Raw genomic sequence first — 27,612 nt, forward strand, 5'->3', positions numbered from 1 at the left:
CATGGGAAGCCTTTTCGTAATGTATCTCCCCATAACTCCTCACCCGTAATCTGAATTTCGTATCTAACTTTTATGCATATTCCTATTATACTACTTCACGTACTGTATTGTAAATCTACCTATTACTTAAAAATACTTTCATTCCCAATATATTTTGAGGGACAAAACTGTGTTTACTTTATGGTTGTATCCCACATTATCCAGCAACCAGAAAATGAATATTAAAAGAAAAGTTAGATGAAGAAATAGCTTCAAAATTTATTGAGTAAAACCATGTAGAGAACCAAGGCAACCAAATCCAGTACTACAATCCAGACATACTGCTAAAGAAAATAGACATATGGCCCGGCGCGGTGGCTCAAGCCTGTAATCCCAGCACTTTGGGAGGCCGAGACGGGTGGATCACGAGGTCAGGAGATCCAGACCATCCTGGCTAACACGGTGAAACTCCGTCTCTACTAAAAAATACAAAAAAAAAAAAAAAAAAAAAAAACTAGCCGGGCGAGGTGGCGGGCGCCTGTAGTCCCAGCTACTCGGGAGGCTGAGGCAGGAGAATGGTGTAAACCCAGGAGGCGGAGCTTGCAGTGAGCCGAGATCCGGCCACTGCACGCCAGGCTGGGCGGCAGAGCGAGACTCCGTCTCAAAAAAAAAAAAAAAAAAAAAAAAAAAAAGACATATAATTTAGAAAAACACCTATTTCTCTTTTTAACCAATGCTTGTTTTCTTCCCACAGGCTGAAATTCTTTCATTTTTCTATGGCCTAAGTTTCTGTCAGTAGAAAATCTATTAGTAATTCATTTAGAAGGAAATAGTAATATCTTTCAACATTCAAATTCCCGAGGAATGATTAGGCTTAGTATTAATTCACTGCCTGTTTTCAGTTGCTTGTCCTCTTGCTTTTCTTATAATAAAGGGATTAGCAAGTTTAAGACTGCTCACTATTATGGTATAAACTGAAATATATAGCAATTCAAAAGGAAATATTAGAAAACTATCTATTATTGAGATTCAAATATGGTAAAGATATCAAATATTTCATGTTAATAAAGTTACACAAATTTTCTCATTGGGATGTTTGTCCCAATTTATAAAATATGTATAGATATCTATTTTTTTCTTGGAACAAAATAAAACTAATTTTATAAAATTGACCTTTGTAAAATAATGACTTAACTTGAAACATATTTATTTACCCTAAATTAACACTTATTAAAACGTAGGCTGGCTACAGTGGCTCACACCTATAATACCAGCAGTTTGGAAAGCCAAAGCAGGAGTATCACTTGAGGTCAGGAGTTCAAGACCAGTCTGAGCAACATAGCAAGACCCAGCCATCTCCACAAGACACAAAATAATAACAGCAATAATAATAATTATCACCAAACTTCTAGCAATTAACTGAAATCAGCTACAGTGCAATTTTGATGAAGAAGAATGCATATAAGCAGGAAAAGATGATCAATGAACATTTTCAGGCATATAGTATTATAGTAGGAGGATGACCTAAGGAACTCTGGATTTGGAAAGTTTGAGAAGCCTAGGAAGGCAGCATGATGTCAGGCTCCTAGTACCCACCTCGAAAATTGTAAAAGATTGTATAAAATCATCCCTCCTTGATCATTTTCAATCCCTACTATATGAAAACAACTGAGTATCAGAGCATGACTTCACCAAATTAAAAGACCATAGTAAAAATAACCTCTGTGCCTGGGCGCGGTGGCTCACTCCTGTAATCACAGTACTTTGGGAGGCTGAGGCAAGTGGATCACCTGAGGTCAGGAGTTCAAGACCAGCCTAGCCAACATGGCGAAAATCCATCTCTACTAAAAATACAAAAATCAGCCAGGTGTGGTGGCACTCACCTGTAGTCCCAGCTACTTGAGAGGCTGAGGCAGGAGAATTGCTTGAACCCAGGAGGTGGAGGTTGCAGTGAGTGGAGATCATGCCACTGCACTCCAGCCTGGGTAACAGAGCGAGACTCTACCGAAAAATTAAAAAATGAAATAAATAAAATAAAAATTAAAAAAAAAAAACACCTCTGGATCTAAACTCTAACAATTTAAAAAATGTTGAATCATCTACTACAGCTTAAGAAGCACCTAACTTGTATCTAGTGTTTCTGTTCGTATAATGGACTAAGTAGTTGAAATATAATTCTCTTTCTGTCAAAGGAAATGAAGAAAATAAATTACTTTTTCTTTTCTTAACATTTTAATTCAAAACTTTGTGTTTCTATGTCCAGATGTGTAAACTATTCTTGGCTAATGAGAATTTTAAAGAGAAAAGTCCTATAATGGATTTGGCCTTTTAACCTTCAATCAGGCAGCTTTATTTTCAGATAATTCTTCTTAAAATATCAGAATTACTCTGAACAAGTCTTTTGATTGAATATTTCATAATGTATTCCCACTTCCTATATCAGGATATAATTCTAACTTCTTTTTGAACTTGTTTAGTTTCTCCACATGTGGATAATACCTCTGGATTATCACATCTAAATGTTCTATAATGAACAAGACAATGGGAAAATTTCCTTTGCGATGGTATGCTATTAAAAATTTATGAACCTGCTTCAGGACATCAGCAAAATTCTATCTTAATGCTGTAAATAGAGCAGTGGTCAAAATTCATGTTTTTGTCTTTTAATTCTGAGTGAATGAACTCGAACCAGATTTTTATCTCCACCACTCCACTAAAACGGCTCTCTCAAGAATTTGGGTAACTTTGATATTGCTTTAGCCAATGGTTCAGCCTTAATTCTCATTTTATTTGAGTAGTCACCCGTATTTGACCAGAATTTCAGCATCAAATGTCCAAAAGTCTAGTAGTGTTGGCAATTTCTATTAGAAATCTAGTAAGAATTAGAAGCTTAATATATCAAAAACTTATATTTTAATCTTTTAACCAAAACTTGTTTACCCTGCAGATTTTCTCCCAAGTCAGTTAATGACAACCCATTCTTCAAATTCATCATGGAGAAATTATTGGTGTCATTCTTCCTTGACTTCTTCCTCTCCCTTGTCCCATACGATCTATCAGAAAATCCTGTGGACAGTATTTTCAAAAATGTTCAGAATTTCATCACTTCTTACTCTGCCAAGTTTATCCTCTGGTCTAAGGCACCAATGTTTCTTATCTAGATTGTTGAAAGGCCTTAAAAATTTTCCTACCTCTGTCACTTTCCAATTTCTGCATGGCTTGCTATCTCACTTCCTTCAATTCTATACTCAAACTTTACCATGATGATCAAACCTTTCATTTAACTTTGTTTAAAAAATTCATCCACCTGTTCCATATCAGGCACACACACACACCTGGACAAACACAAGTATATATACATATACATATACATCACATTCTATCACTTCTGCATTTATTATTCCCTGCAGTATTAACTAATATCAATAGGCAGAGGATGAAATAGCTGTTAAATGTCTGCCAACAAAGAAGGAAGTAAGAAACTCCAAATCCTATATTTATTTTAGTAATAAAAACTACCTGCTAGTAAGTTTGCTGTTTAGGATGAAAATAATATATTACTTTAATTCATGTCCACACATATGGAATGACCTTACAGAGCTTCCTCCATGCCTAGTGACATTCAAATAACAAGAATCTAGACTTGGATCTAGACTGAACTTTCATATTGTAATGAGAAGAGACCATTAGAGTTTGGATAAGAATGGATGTATTTTACATGTGTTAAGATTATAAATAAATTTTAAGCTGAGAGTGAACTGTGTTGAAATAAAGATGACTGGAACTTCTTTGACACATTCCCATTGACATATGGGGTTTACTTTCCCTCCTCTTGAACCTGGCCTTGCCCAGTGACTTGTTTTGACTAATAAAATGAGCAGGAGTAACGTTTACAATGTGAGACAGGGCCTTAAGAGTGCTGCAGCTTCTATCCCTGCCATCAAGTGCTTGTTTTGAGAACCAAGAAACAGATGCTGTGAGGAAGTCCAAGCTCCTACACTTGTAGTAAGTAAAGGCCTATGTGGAGGAAAATTGAGGCCCAACTGAGTTCCTAGCTGGCGTCTGGCTGCAAATGCCAGCCCTGGAATTTAGGACATTTTGGAGAGTTTAGCCATCCCGTCCCTTTAGCTAACATCACATACAGCAAAAGCATTGCCAAGTCAATTCAGAAATATGAGATAAAATAAACTGTTGCTGTTTGGAGCCACTATTTAAAATGAATATTTTATTACACGGTAATGCATAACAACAACAAGAAAGCAAAATGTGTTATTTCAAAAACCCAGCAAGTTTTCTTTGGTTTCTCTGCTATCTTCTAGAAATATGCTATCTTTTGGTGGATCCTCTACAGCCAGGTGGGAGATGAGAGAATAGAAAAATATAATATTGTAAGGTATTTATTTTAGGAACCATACTTGAATATAACATATATCTCTTCTTCCCAAATTTTATTGACCAGAAATTGGACAAAGCCATATGCAACTACTAAGAACATCAGCTATTTAGTCTAACAGTATGTCTGAAGAAGCAAATAAACACCAACATCCTCTGACAGGATAGAAACACAAGCAATTATACTACATTCTTTTCTATATCTACAGGAAGCAAGAGTGTGTGCAAAACATGATGGTGTAAATACTAAAGAGGAATCTTAAGGAAATTATTATTAATTTGAAATAAATCCTTATTAGAATGAATGAGAACTGACTTTGGAGGCTTTTGTGGAATCCAGTTGTTATTATAGATTTTGCAATGGCACTGATATGAATAGTTTTCACTTAATAAATATTCTACTTTGTCAAGAACAATTTGAGAAAAAATAAGGATCTACCATGGAAACTGAATTGAGATTTTGGAAAAAGACATGGGGATATTCAAGGAACAGATAAGAGAATTTTATTAGCTAGAAAGTTGACAGGTCATGCCTATTATAACGTGACCTGTCAGAAAAGATAATGGAGACAAGGGACACAGAGATTAGTAACACAGACTAATACAAATGGGATAAACTAAGTGATAATAAATAAAAGAGATACATATTTGAAGGCACAATTAATTATTTTAGAGGTATAAAAGTATAGTGGATGACTAGGTCTGGCAAGTATCTATATCCATAGGTGCCTGAATTGGACTGAAGTGGAGTGCAGAGAAGGATCATATACATGAAAACATTATAAAAGTGTAAGCGTAGATTTTTTATAGATTATATATATACACACACACATTGTATATATTATATGTATATATACACACATATGTGTGTGTGTGTGTGTGTGTGTGTATATATATAGAGGGAGAGAGAGAGAGAGAGAGAGAGAGAGAGAGAGAGAGAGAGAATTCAAGATTATTCCAAGATGGTTAAGAGTTTTGTTCATATAGTTTCAAATTTTAATAGAAGTAGAAAGGGTAAGGATACAAGTAACTATTTTGAATGAGGTGAAATGGCTATGAAGAAAGAGATGCTTGATATGACCCTCCAAGAAAGAAACTGTTTGTCTTTAGGTGGTTTAATGATGATCTAGAAATTATAGTAGGAAATCGGGGCACGGTGACCTAATAAAAATGGCAACTTTGAAGCCTCAATATAAAGTAACTGTGCAATTGTGAAGCGTGTGTGTATACTGGTAGGTGTACATATGTGTTTGCTGTCCTGCATTGCATTATTAGTGCCTTCTTAATAATATTTAATGAAACTTGAAATCAGAATTAGAAAAATGAGTCTTGGAATGTAATTTATGGCTGATTAAACAGAGAGAACTCCATGTAGGTTTACCTCTTCAGAGCTATATTTTAAATTTCAAGGAGGGGTATGAGTCCTGGGATTTACCGTTCCCATGGATATACTTATTTACACTCTAAATTAGAGTAAGGACTCATGATTCTTTTTTTGGAGGAAAGATTTTTCTCCTTTTCTTTAGGGGGAAGGGGAGCAGCACTCATCTAAGCAAATAGATTTCATATTTTCATATTCTTCATCTGTGTTACATGTGTAGGATGTCATGATTATCAGCACCTTGCCCAAGTAATAAGAACTGAAGGCAAAAGGAGATGGCACAAGTGTTATGTAAGAATCAATAATTAATATATCTAATACAGAAATCTTATATGTGCATTCACAATAATAATCATAAAGCAGACCTTAAAATCTAATAGTACAAAAGCAGAATGCTAAGTTTTATTTATGACCTACAGGAGGTGGGAGAATCCCGTAATACGAAGTCAGGAGTATACAAGAATGTAACTGTGGAATAGGAACTCTGAAGATCAGTATGAAATGTTTTGGAATGGATGAAAAAATTGTTAAAGATAGATGTAACACAGAAGTGTGCAGATGTGAGGCTCTAAGGTGGAATAACCTTAGGGGTGTTTAAATATTGATAGGTATTGGAAGTGTCCAAGGTATGATATAGAATCAATTAAGCTGTATTCAATTTTTCAACAAAAACCAATACATAAAGTTGCTAAAAATCAATTGTAGCAAACTGAATGTTTTTAAGAAATTATGCTTTTAAACATGACTTAGACAGTGGCACAGTGGTTTAGACTCTGTATCCTGAACTTGTAGTGAAACAAGCACTGATTTCTATGGTGGAACAATAGGTCTTGCCTGAACTTGGTTATTCTTCAGAGGAAATCCTAGTCAGATGCTAACATATTTTGAGAAAATAAAGTTCATGTTCAAAACCGGATTAGTAAATGTTTGCAGTAGTGAAGAACGGTGGGAGCAGCATCACAGACTGAGAACTGGGAGAACGACATGTACTGTTGTACACACACAATTTCTATTATACATGTAGGAATTTTACAGCCACAACCCACTAGTTATTTTCAGAAAATTATCTTTGTTTAGAGTAAGATAACTTTATTTGGATTTCACTTATGCAGAACACCACATCCTTCCATTCTGCCAGTAAACTAAGTACATGAAACTCTCCAATTAGGAAAAGCTAGAGAGAGTAGGTTCCTCAAGCCAGGTTCACTCTGTACTGCAATCACAAAGCAAAATGGGTGGATGTTTAAAAATGAACAAAGAACTGCATTTTCTTAAAAATCACTCTAATCTAATTCTATAAGATTGTTAAAAGGACTGATGATCCAACTTGTTGAGGTGCTTGGAACCATTCTGGCACAATGTTGTGCTATGTCTTTGTTGAATGCATAAAATCATGATGAGAAGTTTTGAAGTTTTCATCTGAAAAGTCAGAAGCAACTATTAAGTTCGCATCCCGTGGCTTCAGGAGGAAGACGCTCCTGAGATTTCAGTTTGTAATTGTGAGTTTTCTATGAGAGTAGCTGTATAAGTGTGGTGTGTGTGGGCGGGGGAAGAGGGGTATATTTTGTTTCTTTAGATTTAATTTTTCTAAAAAATTTTTTAGTTTCATACCAAAGTCTCATTATTTAAAACAATACACCAGAGAATACATTCATGTTTCTGAAATTACTGAGTTCAATGTCACAATTAGCAGCTGTGATAAAGTTTTACATGCTATTCTGTTAAATTAATAGAATTTTATATTTAGTACTCTGCTATAGCTATTTAAGGGATTTATAATGTATTTCAAATTGTTTTAAAATTTGAATTACCAATATAACAATTATGAAGAAACACAGGGAAATATATTCAGAAATTTTTATGTATTTTATGTTAAACTAAATAAAGGCATCATAACATAAATGAACTTTAGCTTTTCTTTGGAGAAGAGATATGAACACTAACTTTGTTAATTGTAGTCACATGTTGTATGATAGATTTCTTGAATATACAACTAATCATGTAGTAACTGTATATAAACTAATATATTCTTGAAAAATGCTGAGACTGGATATAAAGTGTTCTTACCTCAAAAAAATGATAATTATGTCAGGGAAAGATAATCAGCTAGATTTAGTCATTCCCCAATGTATATAGACTTGAAAATATTATGCTGTACATGGTATATACATATACTTTTTTCTGTCTTTTCTTTAGTAAGTAATTTTATTAATTAAATTTTGTATATGTTAATCAGAGTCTTAATATAGTTTCAAATAACGGTAACCAATGTTTCTTAGGTAGGAAAAAAGAGAAGTCTTTAATATAAATTATATGTCCTTCAACAAAAAGCATGAAGTCAGTAAGAAACCCAGTGATTCAATTTTCAGTGTAGTGCACTGTGGTTTAGTTCCATAATTCTCATTATGGCTAATTGGCATCAGGCAGTTAAACTTGCTATACTACACTAAAAATGAAATGAGTACAACATCAAGCTGTGCATATACTTCAAATATATTTAATATCCTGTTGCTATACTTAAGGTTTACTTACCAGGGAGGTTGTTGTCTTCTAAATAGTCAGAAAGAAGAAAATAACTTTGAACGTTCTAATTTGAACAGTAAATGTGCACAGAGGAAAATAGGCTATGTGGACGAATGACTTAAATGTCCCCACAAACTAACCATCTACACGAAAATACCATATTATTTTTCAATTGCTGTGTAATTGCCATAAACCTAATGATTTAAGAATACACAATTATTATGTCGATTTCTGTGGGTAAGGAATCTAGGCATGGCTTTGCTAGGTCTGCTGTAGAGGGTCTCACAAGGTTGAAATTAAGGAGTCAGAGAAGCTACATTTTCACCTGAAGGTTTAACTGAGACAAATATCCCTCCAAGCTCATTTAGAGATGAGCAAAATTTATTTCCTTGTTCTACAACCCAGGACCTGGCCTCTTGCTGACTTCTTCAGGAAGCACCCTCATGTCCCAGAAGCCACAACAATTTCCTCTCATGGGTGAATCTCACCCAAATGTCTCAAAACATGACAACTTGCTTCTTAGAGGCTAACAAGAGAATAGGTCTCTCCAGCATTCGAAAATGAAGTCTTCTAATTACAAAATGTGACATAACCTAACCCTGGAACTGGCATTCCCATCACCATTGTCATCTTTTAGCTAGAATCTAATTTTAGGTCCCACCACAATCAAGGGGAAAGGATTATACAATGATTCACTGGAGTTCATCCTATGGAATGTCCATCACAAATGTCCATCTGCTTAAGACCACTTCTTTACTTCTTTATTCCATATTAAATTTAGACTCATCATTTCATTTTAAGCTTTTCTAGCCAGGCAGGGTGGCTCACGCCTGTAATCCCAGCACTTCAGAAGGCCGAGGCAGGAAGATCACATGAGGTCAGGGATTTAAGACCAGCCTGGTCAAGGTCGGGTGCAGTGGCTCACGCCTGTAATCACAGCACTTTGGGAGGCCAAGGTGGGCAGATCACGAGGTCAGGAGATCAAGACCATCCAGGTTAACATGGTGAAACCCCGTCTCTACTAAGAATGCAAAAAATTAGCTGGGCATGGTGGCAGGAGCTCATAGTCCCAGTTACTTGGGAGGTTGAGGCAGGAGCATGGCGTGAACCTGGGAGGTGGAGCTCGTAGTGAGTTGAGATCACTCCACTGCACTCCAGCCTAGGTGCAGAGCGAGACTCCGTCTCAAAAAAAAAAAAAAAAAAAAAAAAAAATTTACAAGGAAAAAACAACCCCATCAAAAGGTGGGCAAACGAGCAGACACTTCTCAAAAGAAGACATTTATGCAGCCAACAGACACATGAAAAAATGCTCATAATCACTGGCCATCAGAGAAATGCAAATCAAAACCACAATGAGATACCATCTCACACCAGTTAGAATGGCGATCATTAAAACGTCAGGAAACAACAGGTGCTGGAGAGGATGTGGAGACATAGGAACACTTTTACACTGTTGGTGGGACTGTAACCTAGTTCAACCATTTTGGAAGACAGTGTGGCGATTCCTCAAGTATTTGAACTAGAAATATCATTTGACCCAGCCAACCCATTACTGGGTATATATCCGAAGGATTATAAATCATGCTGCTATAAAGACACATGCACACGTATGTTTATTGTAGCACTATTCACAATAGCAAAGACTTGGAACCAACCCAAATATCCATCAATGATAGACTGGATTAAGAAAATGTGGCACATATACACCATGGAATACTATGCAGCCATAAGAAGGGATGAGTTCATGTCCTTTGTAGGGACATGGACGAAGCTGGAAACCATCATTTTCAGCAAACTATCACAAGGACAAAAAACCAAACACTGCATATTCTCACTCATAGGTGGGAACTGAACAATGAGAACACTTGGACACAGGATGGGGAACATCACACACCAGGGCCTGTCCTGGGGTGCAGGGAGTGGGGAGGGATAGCATTAGGAGATATACCTAATGTAAATGACGAGTTAATGGGTGCAGCACACCAACATGACACATGTATACATATGTAACAAATCTGCACGTTGTGTACATGTACCCTAGAACTTAAAGTATAAAAAAAAAAAAAAAAAGGAAGAAAGAAAGAAAAAAGAAAGACCAGCCTGAGCAACATGGTGAAACCCGTCTCTACAAAAAAATACAAAACAATTAGCCAGGTGTGGCGGTCTGCGCCTGTAATCCCAGCTATTCCGGAGGCTAAGGTGGGAGAATTGCCTGAGCCAGGGAGATCAAGGATACAGTAAACAGTGATTGTGCCACTGCACTCTAGCCTGGGTGACAGGGCGAGACCTTGTCTCAAAAAAAAAAAAAAAAAAAAATTCAATTTTTTCACTTCATTCCTTGAACTTCCTGTTTATTTCCTTATAATTTTCATCTTTTTTCTTGTTATGATTTTTCATCTTTCTTTCTTGACATAAATGCATAAATCATTTCTCATAAAATCCTTATTAGAGAAAAGATTTCTTCTTAACCCAGCTATCTTTCCTTGTATCTAATTATTTCTATAAATCACCACAATACAACACATTGGATAATTGGATAAATTACCTCCTCTCTTTGTCAAACACACCATGCCTCTAAAACAACAAAGACTGTTCTCTTTCAATTGTTTGTAAAACAGGTCAGTGTTATGTGATGATACCTGGCCAATACGACAAGGTTTCTGTGATTGTTTGTTGTGGTTAACACTTAATACACTGCATGGTATTTTAACATAAAGAAGCCATATGAACACCACTAGGTAAATGGTTAGCTGGGTATAAAGCATTTTTTAACTTTAAAAAATTATACATGGATATAATATCATTATGAAACATGGATACTATGGAAAATTGTATACGAAAGAATGAATTGACTGACACATGCTCACTTTTAGTATAAACATGGATTTATATTCAGAGTCATCAATATTTTTGTTACACATATAAATCATTATTGTCAACGTATGGTTTAACTTTCATTTCTGGAATTAACAATACTACATTGAACACAGAGTTTTATTTAAAACAAAGTGTTGTGGGAATCAACAACCAGTTTCTTTAGTTGTATGATTGTTGAAATATTTACCCATTGGTGTCATTTCTTAAGAAAATTATCAACATTAGAATTTGACAGTGTTTTTGTATTTAAAAATGATTACTTAATAAATGAATATATCCTAGTTATTGCTACAAATAGTGCAGTTTTACTTGAGTTATTTATCACAATCTTGTTGCAAAGATTATTATCCCACTCTTGCAACCCTATATTTCACTGTTGATTTTAAGTCCTTCTTTTTATGATTAAGTTATATCTAAAACAGTATTAATAGTATATTGCAGTAATTAGACATTCTACAATCTATCATTTTAAAGCATTCAATATTTTTCCTCTAAATAATTGCATCTTATAATATAATGAATAATTTGCTTATTTTGAAAAAGATTTCAGTGTTTAGCAACTGGGCTTACTTTGACGACAGCAAATAATAAATAGATAATATGATGTAAAAGTAGGCACTTGTGATCTTTAAATCCACATGATAATAGATAATAAATATATTTAAATGAATTAGTTTTAATAGCAATTTGATTCATTAGAATTTCACTGTTAATTTATTCTATTTTGCATTCATAACAGGTATTTTATTGTTTCCAAAGCTGGCCAGTTATAGCCAGTTTGGAATTTAGTCACAGACTTTAGTCACATGAATTCCAGTTACTTCAAAACAACTTTTCAAAGACAAAAATGTGCTAATGACCAAAAATAAATTTCTCAAAATACAGAAAACAAAGATTTATTGCAAACAGAAAAATCTTTCCTTCTTTTTAAATGAATAATATAAAATTTTAGACTAACATAAAATTGATAATACATATGTTTAAATGGTAAATTATTGCTACAAGACATATTTCCATCTAAAGATCTGTATGCTATTTCCCAGAACATTATAAATTAATTTCCACCTACCTATATATTTACATGTTTTAGGGAAATTAAGTAAATTCACTGTGATATTATTTTTTTGGAAAATAGTTATTCATAGCCCTGGAACTCTTATAAGAGTAAATATTACAAAGAAAAGCATATAAAAATGTTGCCATGCTTAAATAACACTAGGCATTCTATGAAATTGTAGTAAACAGTGAGGCTGGAAAACTGTTTATTTCAAGACTCATACCCCTTTTATTTTAAGTAAGCCTTTAGCTTTGAACTTCTAGAGAAACTAGAGTTTATCTCGTGCAAGAGGGATCAAGGATTTAATCTTCACCATAGGATTTAAAACATTTTCAAGGGAAACATGGACTTCAAAAATGCATCATGCTGCCTGAACTATCCAGGAGTGGTTTCCTTACGTTATATGAACACCCACACAGTGAAAGTAAATATTTTAAAAAATTCTGCTATTCTCATATACTCCTACTTCAAATAGAAGTTTGTTTTTTTAATTTTACACAAACTGCATGGATAGGTCATTTGACTCTGCCAAAATTATTATAAGAACTGGATTAGCGTGGGGATTCTTAAGCAGTGCCTCAAGAAGAAACTTACACAAATTTTGTTTCCTTATAAAACAGTTTAAAAAATCTATTCTGCTATGATTGAGATGGAAACTTTTATCTAATACATTTTTTAAAACTTTACAACCAAATAATATATTTTTAATAGCATTACAATTAATTCTGAAAACAAAGTAAAAATTACCTCAAGTTTGAAAACAGTCTCATCAAAATATTGTATAACATTTGTTACATGCTAAATATTTCGCTTTCACTAAAATAGAAAAATAAGAAAGAGAGCTTTCCTGAAAGTATATGTTCTCCACTCTCAATCACATTTCATGCCTTTACACTCCTGTATTTCAAAAATTCCATTGAGATAAAAATATGTTTTCTTGTGTATTTATTGGTTTGTTTGCACTATCGTATTACCGGGTTGTGGATAGAAATCAAACTATAGTGTTGGATTTCTGATATAACTTTGTCCAAGCTTCCATAACAAACTTCATTGTTTTTTAAATGTTTTCTGTGTATAAGGTATAGAATTTATAAGGTATAGCCAATCTGTTTCTGAATATGAACAAGTACAGTTGAAAATTTACTAATTTCATAGTTTATATAATCAATATATTTATAATAAAAAGTTGATCATTCAAAACTAGATATGAATCAAGTGAATAAGATAATACATGCTAAAAGTTACTGATGTCTAAATTATGTACAAATCAGTATATTGTAATAAGGAGAATTTATTACTTCAGAGCTCTTACGTGAAAAAAGATAAAATTAAAAAGAACAGAAAATTGTCTTGAAAAGAACGGAGGGAATGCAGCCTAGATGATAAGGTGACTAGCATCCAACCTCTACTATCAGGACAAACTCAGTAAAGTGTCTTCTTTTAGTTTTCTCACCTGTAAAATTAAAATACGAAATTAAAAAGCCTTTCTAGATTGATGACTTTTCTAGATCATCAATGTACTAATAGATGTTAACTTCAAATAACATTCTATGGTCAAATAAATTTTGTGGTTGCCTTAAACCAAGTTCAACATATTTCCTTATAATGTTTTCTTAAATGCTAATTGCATTGTGGATAAGGGTTGCCTGATTTAGCAAATAAAGTACAGAAGTGTCTGTTACATTTAAATTTTAGATAAGCAATGAATAATTATATGACCTATAGTAAGCATGTTCTTTGCTATATTTGGGTCATACTAAAATATTATTTCTTGTTTTTCTGACACTGAAATTTAATTGGATGTATTTTATCTGGGAATTTTTTTTTTTTTTTGTATTTTTTTTTTTTAGTAGAGACGGGGTTTCACCGTGTTAGCCAGGATGGTCTCGATCTCCTGACCTCGTGATCCGCCCGTCTCGGCCTCCCAAAGTGCTGGGATTACAGGCTTGAGCCACCGCGCTGTAAAATATTCAAATTTAACTTGGCATATTTCATCTGTCAACACTATTTGTGAATATAAAATAAAGAGGTGTAGCTTTCCCCAGAGACCTGTTTATTTGTGTTTTTTTGTGTGTATTTGATGGGGAAGTTCCGGAAGACATCTAGCTTGTAAACAACTCTAAACTCTGTTAAGTCTCTTCAGTTTGTAAAGAAAATTTGAACTGAGATTAATTTATAAAAAGGAAAATAATATCAACATCTAGTATTTATTCAGCACTTACTCAAGGGAGAAACTATCCTTGAATTTTTTTCATTGACTCTACATGACAATTGTTAAAATTATTGCTTTTCCAATGGGGAACTTTAGGGCCTTGAGGCTTCAAGACTGCAGAGTTTATAAGTGGTGGAGCTGAGGTTTAAAACACTAGCTGTTTATGACAGACTTCTACCACTATCAATGCTTAGTCACTACTGTGTACCTCCTCTTTACATGTATTTCATATATAAAAATATTTTATATTTCAAATTTAAAAATATTTTCAAATATAACTGAATAAACTATATTTTATTTAGATAATTAGTTTCATTTTGGTTTTATATTTTGAGATTTTTTCTTTCAGTATTGAATTTGTAAGAGTCAAGTTAGCACATAATTGTGTTTTATTAGCAAATCCTTGGCAGGTATAGACATGTGACTATGTGTTCAGAAGCCGCAAGAAAAATAACCAATTCATCTTTCCACTAACTTAATGGAAAATAAAACAAACTTCCGAGTCATCCCAAATGAATTTTCTTTTTAAAAGTAAGTAAATTTTTTTCATTTAAAAAATTTATGTGAATATATATTGAAAGTTATAAAATATAGAGGCAATAGAATGGATTATGCAAAAACTATTTATACAGGTACTTTATATGGTAACATCGATGTTACAATGCAAAACGGGAATACACATATTTGGGGTTGGAAGGATTGTAATTCTAATTTTTCCTTTTTTCTTTTATGGTAACAAGGAAATATGGCATTTTATTATATCTATTTTTTTTTTCATTTGCAAGAACAAATTGACTTTTTGTTTAAAATATGCCTTTTAAAACTTCTTGTTTATTAGTAATGTTAAACTGCTTTATGAATAGGAAAGAACAAGCGTTGCTATATCATTGGATCCTGGATGACTAGGTCTACATCATCACCTACCAGATGCAATTGGGGACTGAGAGGCATTGCTACTGATTTCGGAGGTATGGAGATAAAACGGCAGATGTGACAGGCATAATAGGAAAGTCTGCAGGCTTCTTCTTTAAATTACTAGAAATGAGAAGCCAGAAATACCTAGCGTTACTGAAATAGGACTTTTTATAGCTGAATTGTCCTTTAGCTTGCACACACTTTGCAGCCATGTTCAAATTAACATTACTATCTAGTCACTGCAGTGAAGGTGAATTCATATAAATTCAAACATTGTGGAAAAACTTAGCAGGTTAATTTTCTTTCTTAATTATATTCAGGAACTAAAGGAAGACTAATAATTCTGGCATTTTGTCACACATTTTCTGTTGTTGCAGAACTTCTAGAAGAAACAAAGTTGGTGTTTTATTCAAAAAAGTAAATGTTAAAAAATTAAATACTGCATGCTTTTATATGATCATTTAGATGGAATTATTATGGAATATTAGGAATAGATAGGAATAAAATACTCCGTTTAATAAAGAAATAAAACAGAGATACATGGATGCTTTTAGATTAAAAAAAAAAAAAAAAGCTTTTAGGCTGGGCTCAGTGGCTAATGTCTGTAATCCCAGCACTTTGAGAGGCCCAGGTGGGTGGATCACCTCTGAGGTCAGGAGTTTGAAACCAGCCTGACCAATATAGTGAAACCCCATCTCTACTAAAAATACAAAATATTAGTCAGGCATGGTTGTGGGCCTGTAGTTTCAGCTACTCTGGAGGCTGAGACGGGAGAATCGCTTGGACCTGGGAGGCAGAGGTTTCAATGAGCCGAGATCTTGCCACTGCACTCCAGCCTGGGTAACAGAGTGAAACTCTGTCTCAAAAAGAAAAAAAAAAAGTTGCTTTAAACTACTGAGAACAAGGCTTGAAAGTGACTTAAAGATCACAAAGATCAACCATCCACCAATAATCCAAATGAGTATATGTTATGTATATCATATTTTATGTATAAACCAAACCTTTTAAATATTCATAATTTGAATGATAATTTTATGTAATATATGTTACATTTAGTATGCAGAACCAACAGATTTCATATGTACTTAATGAGATATAAACATATTAAAGCAAAGCAAGTAAATGAGTTTTTATTCATAAGAAACTTGTTAAAATGATAGTAAAATGATTTAAAACATACCATTACATGGATATCATATATAAGAGATTATGTCCATCTAAACAAGAAGTTATATCAAATATATGTCGCAATTGGCATGTTCTAAATAAATCAACTGTATTCTTTCTGCAAGTCTAGATCACATATCTAAACAATAGCTTTTATTACTCGAATTATTTTTCTAAAAGTCTTTTCCTCAATAACAATAATAATAATGTTAATAATGTATAAATAACTAAATTGCTATGGTGTTTTATTTTTCTCCATCCCTGTCTCCCACGTAGAGTGTTTTGAGTGTGGTTTGTGAAAGATTGTGAGTGTTTGAAAGAAGGTATGAACCCAGTAAAAATAGTAGAAACATTATTCCTAGAAAAGTAGTAAGTCTAAGTGATTCACGTATCATAAAAGAAACTCTGAAAGGAATCATATTATTGGGATAGGCTTGTGTCAAATTATAAAATGTTTTTAAAAAGCCAAAAAAATTATACCCTGATTTTTTCCAACATTACTGCAGAATTGAATGGAAGAAATAAGTAGTAGTTCAATTTAGGAAAGGTCCTCTTATTTATGGAGTATGTCATTTAATGTTAATCACATTTTTGCAGCAAACAGAGAACACTCTATAGTAGCATAACTAATTACAAATTTTTAAAATCTAAACTTTAGGTAAGGTTTAGGTGCTAAAGCGGTAGGCTCACAGATATGCTGCCCAAGGCTCAAATGGATCACAAAGGGCACATATTCTTTTATTTTTCACTTCTGCTCTTTTGTCATTAATTTGTGGCTTTCCAATCACAAGCAAGAGATGTGCTGTAACTCTTCATTTGGTCTGTGTTCCAGGAAAGAAAAAGAGCATTTTCTCTTAATAAAAAATGTATCTTTATTATTTTTGGTAATAGCATTTTGAACTATGTTCTACTAAAGCACTTTTACCTTTTCTTTTTTGACTTGATTTCTTTTATATGTGCACATGTGAGAAGGTAGATATATTAATTTTGCCACCTAAAAGGTAGGGGAAAAAAGGAGTGAAAAAGATTGTGAATGGCTTTAAAGTAACAAATTTACACTGTCTTCTAAAGGGATATTGTCAGGATATAGAACTATTTTATATTAAAGTAGTCTATGAATATATTAAAGTAGTCATTTTTGTCAGTACTCTCATTTAATCATTTAAAAGTAAGTAATGACTAAAGATTTGCTATTTCTTAAACAGAATAAAAGAAAGAAATTTAGCATGTACTTAAAATTTGTTTTGTTTCCTCATTTTTAGAGCAATCTCTTCCCTCAGCCAGAGAAAAGACAATGAGAAAGATGGTGGCTCAAAGAAGTCTGTGTGTGTGTATGTGTGTGTGCGTGCATAATGATAACTATGTTTTTCCTGAAAAGAAAGTGCAGTCAATGAACATTTATTCTGAGATTAAGCTTTGCTGCTCATCGCTTATATAATGTGTTCATCTTACAATTCATTTCCAGATAACAGTTGCATGTAGAGTCCTAGGCTAGTATTAAAAATATTAAAGTTCTCTTCATTTGAGCAAGTCTGCACTGAGTTTTTATTTTATTTTATTTTTTACAATTTCATTACATAAGAAATCAAACACTCCTTTTCAAGTAGTTTGAATTTCTTGAACTTGGCTTCATAATTTATAGATGAAAGAGAATTCTTTGCCTATTCCTCTATTTGATTTTTAAGGGGGGGATGTGTTTGCTTAAAGACTCTGGGCTATATTGCATCCTTAATGAAATCAATAGTCTAGTGCAGAGATCAAGGATGGGTGAGAGCCCTACCTACATATTTAACTTGTGAACATTTTTTTTTTTTTCCTGCAGAGACCTAGGATCACTGTAGCCATCTGGTATCTAAAAGATTTCCATGCAATTTCTTAAACATGAATCTTTTTCATCATGCTGAGACATTACTTGAATATTAGCAGAAATAATTCATTCACTCACTTTTTAGAAATGTCAAGGTAAGCATTGTCAAGAAAAAGAGTACTGTTAGTGCTGAAGTGCTCAACTGCTCTAAAATTACCTTTAAAAATATGTGCGGACTATGAAAAAAAGCAAAATCTTAATTACCCTATATAGACTTAGAATTGATGCGTCATTGAAGACTGAATCAATTGGAAATATCTGGCACTAATTTTTCCTCATACTTATTCAAATATACAAAGAGGTGTAATTAGATAACACGTTTGTTTGGTTGGTCAGTTGGTTTTTTTGAGACAGGGTCTCATGGTCGCCCAAGCTGGAGTGCAGTGTCGAGATCTCGGCTCACTGCAACCTCTGCCTGCCGGGTTCAAGTGATTCTCCCACCTCGGCCTCCTGAGTATCTGGGATTACAGGTGCACGCCACCACATCTTGCTAAGTTTGTGTTTCTTGGTAGAGACAGGGTTTCACCAGGTTGGCCAGGCTGTTCTCAAACTCCCGACCTCTGGTGATCTGCCTGCCTCAGCCTCCCAAAGTGCTGGGATTACAGGTGTGAGCCACCACATCTGGCCAGCTACACATATCTGATAGACCAGAATGAGGCATATTTTTAGATACCCAGATTGGGTGATCGAGAATAGAGAAAGAGCATTGGATATTTATTGAACAATAAAGTATTTGAATATGGGTTCAACTGAAAAAAATTTAAAAGAAATAAGAACTGTCCTGCAGATTCCCTTTGATGATAGTCTTCTAAAATGTGGCTCTAGGGGTTGTATTTGAACCTCTTTCAGGCAAAAATAAACAAAACAACAGAAAACTACTTTCTACAAGTCCAAATAAAAAGTAAATAATTTCTCCTAGACTAATAGAATTTTCATTATATTTGAGATTTATTGGAAGAAGCTTTTCCATTTTTATTTCTTAGCAGGTGAATAGATCTCTAGAGATTAAAAACAATATTTGACATTTTTAGGAAAAACTCTGAAGAAACCCTGAAGATCTTTAGTATGAGAGTAAATTTCTGACTAGCCATTAGTTGCATCATTAGTTAAGCATGTTGAAGTTACTTTCCTTTTAGATCACAACTCCAAAGGTGGCATTTGATTGCTTCAGACATTGAACAAACAGCCATTAACTACTGCTCTAAACTGTTGCTGGTATTGCTTATTTCAATCCTTCAAAGCCTCTTCTTGTGAGAAATATAGTATTCCAATCTAACTTCTCTCTTTGAGTCATGCCGAACATCTGCATATCTTTTCAATAAAATGGTCAGGACTTAAACTGGCTTTTCCCTGAGGACATTTGATCCTTCTGTTGCTAGTACAATCCTAGGGCTGGACGTGCTGGGTCAGGCTGGGAGGCAGGGGCTCAGGGGTTATGTTCTCTTTGATACATTCCAATGCAATTTCTTGTTCTTGTTTTAGCTTCTTGCAAATTAATTAATTCATTAATTCATTCTACTTTGAGGCTTAGGCCATCTGACTTTATCATTGTCATGTAACTATTATTTCATGTTGTTATATGCAGACTTCTGGGTCATTTCCTTGCATTTTTTCCTAAAAAACTGATGTATAAGGTGCAAACCAAATGATCTTCACTCATCCCTCCTCACCTAAAAATGCATCAATGCCACACTCATTCTTTCTTCCTTCTAGTACTAGTGAATAAGATGTCCATCTAATTAAAACAATTTCGAATAACATTCTCTGGATCCTTCATATTTGTGTTCTCTTTCCCCCAAAGTTCTCAAGGAAATTTGCTTGATTTCAAGACAATTGAAGTGTCACCTTCTCTCTGAATCTAGCGCTGCCTATACCGGGTTTAAATCAGTGTCCTTTTAAGCCTTTCCCTCCCTCCCTCCCTCCCTCTCTCTCTCTTTCTCTCTCTCTTTCTCTCTCTCTTTCTCTCTCTTTTTCTTTCTTTCTTTCTTTCTTTCTTTCTTTCTTTTTCTTTCTTTCTTTCTTTCTTTCTTTCTTCTTTCTCTTTCTTTCTTTCTTCTTTCTTTCTCTCTTTCTTCTCTTTCTTTCTCTCTTTCTTTCTTCCTCTCTCTCTCTCTCTCTCTTTTTCCTGTCATCAATTACATTTGTCACACTACATTGTAATTTTTTCTTCTAGCTTTTTAAACACACCATAAGGGAAAGAAATGCATCTTTTTCAACCATTTATCCCTCAGATGCATCAAAGAATCTATTCAATAAATTTTTGTAGAATGTTAGAGAAAAATAAGTAAATGGCAATTTCAATTAATTGTTCTCTTTTTCTCATTGATGGGCAAACTAATAATATTTAAACTTTAATATGTGAATGTGTAAAGTTAAATGTGTCACATTTAAAAATAGTAAAATGTGGCAAGTAGAATACACATATCCAAAAGGATGTTGTGATTATCTGTTATCAAAAATTTTCTATTTGCTATGCCAAATATAAGAATTTACAAAAACATACAGAAACTGAAAATTAACCAACTTCCTCAGATCACTTTACCTATACAGGAAGATCTGTATTTGTATTTAAATTATTGACTGAAATTTTATTGGAAAGTCCTGGAAATGGTCTGTAACATTATCTTCAAAATCCAATATCCTAAAATATACCACATCTGTTTTATTTATGTATAATTAATTAATAGATAAAAAATACAAATTGTACTTTTCCACTGACATTTCTGCCTTAACTGTAAATGAAGTTCACATTTATTGTTTGATTTTCAATTCCTCTACTATTAAAATAAGCATATTGTTTCCTGTCACCAATTTTCTACATGAATTATGAAGTTAATATGTATCTAATGAAAATCTTTCTTATAGTTTTACATGGTTAAACTTTATACATGGCTGAGTAAAAAAAAAAGTCAATTATGAAATACCTTGCAAATTGATACAAATATTAAATTATCAACTTGATGGTGAGGGAAGATGACTAGCTGTTGGTTTTTATTATAAAAACACAATTCGTTTTTAAAATGTTAGTTTTTATTATTTGAAAAAAAAACTATAGTGGGTTGCAACATCAGCAATTATTATCTATCTATCAGTGAAGTGTGTTACATGGCACCATAAAAGAATGTTTACTGGGACAAGACAATACAATTTGAGGACTTTAATTATAAAAGACAAACACAGTATAAAAAATATTAGAAAAGTACTCTCATCTTATGAGATCTGGAAACATCTTTATCAGCTCTATTTTTTTCTCTTTTTAATATTAAAAAGAAGCACAACTCAGATGAATGCGATGGCACACACCTATAATCCCAGCGCTTTGGGAGGTCGAGGTGGGCAGATTGCTTGGGCTCGGGAGTTTGAGAGCAGCCTGGGCAACACGGCAAAAACCCATCTCTACAAAAATACAAAAATTAGCCAAGGGTGGTGGTGCACACCTGTAGTTCAGCTACTCAGGAGACTAAGGCACGAGGATCGCTTCAGCCTGGGAGCCAGGAGGTTGTAGTAAGCCATGATCATGCCACTACACTCCAGCCTGGGAGGCAGAGTGATAACCCATCTCAAACTCTTTGCTGGTACAAAATTGAAGATATGTTGGCTTATGTAAAAAGGCAGTAAGAATAATTTGCTGGCTCATGTAACTAAACTACAGGAAGGACAATGTAGCAGCCAAGACCTCAAAACACCTCAGTCCCGAAGCCTGATTCCTGACAGCATTTTTTTTTTCCGTTTTTGACTATTCTGCTTCTTTTTGCTCTTTGTTCTCTCAAATCATCTTTCACCACATGACTAGAAACATATGACAAGCTAGTGCAGACACATTACATCTTGCAACTTCAACTCAGAAAGAGCCTCGATCCTCTTTTCCCTTCTGAATCGCAGTTCATAAATATTGGCCCAGCTGCCAAACAATGGGGTCTCTATAATGAATTGAAAGAAGGATTCTTTGGGATTGTAACATACTTTCCCATCTCTTTGTGTTTGTAAGAATGGTTAGCCAACATCAACTCATGTAAAAATATGTGCTAGGTTTTATATAAATTTGGGATAACAAATAACTAGCAATCAACCCATTGATTTAAGCTTTTAATCAATATATAACATGAAAACAACCAAATGTAACATTACTAAGGCTAATTGCCATAACAGAAGGTAAGTGCTTATTAGAATGCCTGCAATATGATTAGATTATAAAATATAAACATTTCCATCATGAAAAGATAGAATGAGAAGAAATACAATTGAGAAAAGTCTTCATATAAAAATTAATGATTAAATTGTATTCTGAAGGGCAGCAAAGAACAGCAACGGTTAAAGCTAACCCTTAATTTATGTTAGAAGTAACATTATATTGTAGAACATAAGTACGTGATGCTATCTGAACCTTAGTTTCCTAATCTGTAAGGTGGCTTTTAATTTTTTAGTATTAAAAACACTTTTCCCATTGTTAAAAGTACCTACTAAAATATTAACAAATTGTATCTAGTTTAAGAGGCGGGAGAATCACTTGAACCAGGGAGACGGAGATTGTGGTGAGCCAAGATCGAGCCACTGCACTTCAGCCTGGGAGACAGAGCAAGATTCCACCTCAAAAAACAAACAAACAAACAATTGCAGTCTATCCATCTGACAAAGGTCTAATATCCAGAATCTACAAGGAACTTAAACAAATTTACAAGAAAAAAACAACACCATCAAAAAGTGGGCAAAGGATATGAACAGACACTTCTAAAAAGAAGACGTTTATGTGGCCAACAAACATAGGAAAAAAGACTCATCATCACTGGTCATTAGAGAAAATGCAAATCAAAACCACATTGATACCATCTCACGCTAGTTAGAATGGTGACCAGTATAAAGTCAGGAAACAACAGATGCTGGAGAGGATGTGGAAAAATAGGAATGTTTTTACACTTTTGGTAGGAGTGTAAATTAGTTCAACCACTGTGGAAGACAGTGTGGTGATTCCTCAAGGATCTAGAACTGGAAATACCATTTGACCCAGCAATCCTATTACTGGGTATATACCCAAAGACTATAAATCATGCTACTATAAAGACACATGCACACGTATGTTTATTGCAGCACTATTCACAGTAGTGAAGACTTGGAACCAACCCAAATGCCCATCAGTAATAGACTGGATAAAGAAAATGTGGCACATATACACCATGGAATACTATGCAGCCATAAAAAGGATGAGTTCATGTTCTTTGCATGGACATGGATGAAACTGGAAACCATTATTCTCAGCAAACTAACACAAGAACAGAAAACTAAACACCACATGTTCTCACTCATAAGTGGGAGTTGAACAATGAGAATACATGGACACCTGAAGGGGAACATCACACACTGGGGCCTGTCAGGGAGTTGGGGGCAAGGGGAAGGATAGCATTAGGAGAAATACCTAATGTAGATGACAGGTTGATGGGTGCAGCAAACCACCATGGCAAGTGTATACCTGTGTAACAAATCTGTTTGTTCTGCACATGTATCCCAGAACTTAAAGTATAATTTAAAAAATCAAGAAAAAAAAATGTTAGCAAGATCAAAAAAAAAAAAAAAAAAAGAAGTAGTTATTTTATTAACAGAGATTTACTCTGTGTATAAAACTTTTTAAAAAGTCTTCCACCATGCCTAAATATTCTGGTTATTGTAGTGGTCAAATAAGATATTGTTATGAAAGACCTTTCTAAAACACACATTTCTATAAATAATGGGTGTAATATAGAATTATAAATGTATATGCAAACTTGGTGATAGTTTAAATTTTTTAAGCTTTACTGTTTTAATGTATATTTTACTATTTTTCTTGCAATAAATGTTTCATATATTTGTATGATAAAGGCAAACTTGGATACTGTTTATAACATTTTGAAACATTATGTTTTATCTGATATAATTAATATTTACCCATAGGACCAAATTACTCATGAATCACTGCTGCTTTGAAAACATAAAAGTTAGAGTCTGCTATAAAATTAATCAACTCAGTTTTGTTCTGAAACTGCATGTTTTTCAAAGTTAGCTATTATATTTCATAAAATATGTCTGTTAAAATATTTATGTTGAATTTCTAAATTCATTCATGTTGACAAATAGCAAAACACCACTACAATTCACCTAGGAATTCTAGTTAATTAAATACCAGTTGATCTGTTCATGCTTCTATTATGTTTTCTATAATAACTTAGAATAAAAAATTCATTGAAAAGACAGAAACACTTCATGGCAAATATTGGATGCTGTGTTAGAAAAAAGTTGAAGCTTTTTGTTCTACTTTAGAAAATGAGGTGTTTATTAACAGTTTTTGAATTAATAATTTAAATAACTACCAATAATCACACAAGGGCACAGCATACTGTCACAAAATTTAATTTATTAAAAGAAACCATAAGGCTTCCTAGAGAAGCACTTAATTTGGGAGACTCATGGCTTAGCAGAACTATTAGAGTACCAGAATTGTAAGTTTTATTTATAATTCACATTTACTGTTTATTAAATATAAGACCCTAGATGTTGACATTTTCTCTCTATTCCTCAAATTCTTTCTCTGTAAAAAAACACACAATTGAACTATATGATATTTATCATTTCTTTCTGCTCCAAAAAGAAACAAGTTCATGAGATATATGCAAATTATTATTATATTTAAATAAAATATTTAAAATATTTAAATATTTAAATTGTGTTACATTTAAACACTGTTAATAACCTCATTGTTATTTAGAAAACTCTCCCCATAACTATTATGACATATAAATAGGAGAATACGATAATGGAAATGGATAATATTTTGCATTCCTCTTAATCCAAAACAAAACCAAAAAAATTTTTTTAATTATTATACTAAAAAATTGTTTTAAAAACAACATAGCAGGACAATAAATTCCAAATCTGGAATAACATATTTACAAAATCCAGTAACACATTTATTTCAGTTTTTTAGTTTTATTAATATCATTTTAATTTTTAAAAAATAATATCACTATAAGTTTGTATTCTGCTATACTTCTGAGAGTTGATCATGAGTTCGTTCTTTCTTGTCCCACCCAACTAAAACACAGTCAAGATGCTTGGGGGAATAAAGTACTGAGCATATAACATTGCTCTAAGAATGCAATTTTGGATGAGCCTGGCTGCTAGAACTGTTTGCTGTAACCTAGAACCAGTATCTAATGGATCTGCTGTAACTGTAATAGTTTCATTATTGTCCTCTTTCATTAATCCAAACTTACCAGCTCTCCACAACCTTACTATGCCAATTAACTTTCTCAAAGAATACATGTTTCTTTTTTGGATAACATCTCTAACCTTCTCTTTGTTCTTTGGACACACCAAAGACAACCCAATCTATGTGTGTGCTCCAAATTGCAATTCTTTCTTCTCAAATAAAATGTTTAACTTCAGAGATTTGTCTCTGTATGTTTTATTTTACTTTACCATACATTATGATACAAAAGGAATTACAGCATATGAGTTTAAAGTGAATTTTGATTGTTTTCATCCATTATTGGTATGAATAGCAAAAAATGTTGCTGTCTCATTAGAATTCGAGACCCTTAAAATCTACATATAGTAGAATAAGACTTTTATGGTTCACTGAGTAAAACGTTCTTAAGTGTTTTATATGTGTATCAGAATATGCTGGGGAACTTTTCTTGTTGCTTCAAAATTTTACTAGAGCTTCAAAACAGAGGAGAAAGCATACTACTGTGATCAGGTTTTAAGTAATGGTGCTAAACAAAATTTGGTGAGTCAAAAAATGTAAAAGATTGCCATTCCTCTATTAGCTCTATCACACAACTACTGTTCAAATAAGGGTAGATTAGATTTCTGAAGAGATTCTTTAAGGAAATCACAGATGCAAAGAGATCTGGCATTTTATCAGGAAAATACTATATATCTCCCCAAGTTTTTGTTTGTTTTATTATTATTATTATTATTATTATTATTATATTATTATTATTTTTTGAGACAGAGTCTCACTCTGTCGCCCATGCTGGAGTGCGGTGGCGCGATCTCAGCTCACTGCAAGCTCCGCCTCCCGGATTCACGCCATTCTCCTGCCTCAGCCTCCCCAGTAGCTGGGACTACAGGTGCCCGCCACCACGTCCGGCTAATTTTTTTGTATTTTTAGTAGAGACAGGATTTCATCGTGTTAGTCAGGATGGTCTGGATCTCCTGACCTCGTTATCCGCTCCTCTCGGTCTCCCAAAGTTCTGGGATTACAGGCGTGAGCCACTGGCCCTGGCCATTTCTCCCCATTCTTTTCCTCAGCCTAAGGTGGGCATTCCTGGGAAGTCTCCCATAGACACTGGGGTTGCCACATAAGAGGACATTTTATCTCACACTCTTCCTATATATGTGTGATACTGTTGATACCTGTATACACATTCACTGGATGAGGAGGCAAGATCTGGTATTTATTTCTCAACTGGGAAACTTTGAAGACAGGAGGTGACTCCTGATAACAAGGCACTATGAGAGGGGAGCATAAGCCAAGCTGCATGTTCACTATTTACTAAGGTCGAGGGTACGTTTTATTTTCTTGGGGAAAAGATGGGCAGAGGAAGGTAATGAAACTGAAGTTGTGATAAAAGAAATCTACCTAAGTTGGCAGCCAGCTAGAGTGAGGAAATTTCTACCAAAAGAAGCTATGATTGAAGTTCTAGAAGCAGGAATTGAGAAAAGGGTTTAAGAGACGGTATCACCTATCACATCAGTCAAGTAAAAGGAAAATTGCACTTTTACTTACCGCCCTTTTCTCTTCTTTAACCCTGGTGTAACCACAAATGTCCACTGTGGGGGAGAGACAGAACAGTATTTGAACGAATACACATTTCTGCAACTCCCGACATCCACCTCTGCAACTGCTCGTCTCTAGGCCACTGGTCAGGACTCTACTTAGAGAATGAAAGGAGGTTCAAAGTGGACATGAGTTTTAAGTTTTGATGTAGTCTGTTCTTAAATAAGTCCATTCTACTTTGGGAGGCCAAGGCAGGTGGATCACTTGAGGCCAGGAGTTTGAGACCGGCCTGACCAACATGGTGAAACCTCATCTCTACTACAAATACAAACATCAACCAGGTGTGGTGGCAGACATCTGTAATCCCAGGTACTCCAGAGGCTGAGGCAAGAGAATCACTTGAACCCAGGAACTGGAGGTTGCTGTGAGCCAAGATCATACCAATGTATTCCAGTCTGGGGGAAAAAGCGAGACACTGTTTCAAAAAAAA

The 27,612-nt window shown here is 34.0% G+C and overlaps 1 long non-coding RNA gene across 1 annotated transcript; it reads left to right on the forward strand.

Annotated features, from left to right (window-relative positions):
- The first annotated feature begins 1,818 nt into the window (after positions 1-1,818).
- On the forward strand, positions 1,819-27,612 carry LOC117063434. Its single transcript, XR_004428925.1, has 2 exons — positions 1,819-1,923; positions 27,541-27,612. It is a non-coding gene; the product is annotated as an uncharacterized LOC117063434 (long non-coding RNA).

The sequence above is a fragment of the Trachypithecus francoisi genome, unplaced genomic scaffold, assembly GCF_009764315.1.
Source record: "Trachypithecus francoisi isolate TF-2019V2 unplaced genomic scaffold, Tfra_2.0 Lachesis_group18, whole genome shotgun sequence".
NCBI lineage: Eukaryota > Metazoa > Chordata > Mammalia > Primates > Cercopithecidae > Trachypithecus > Trachypithecus francoisi.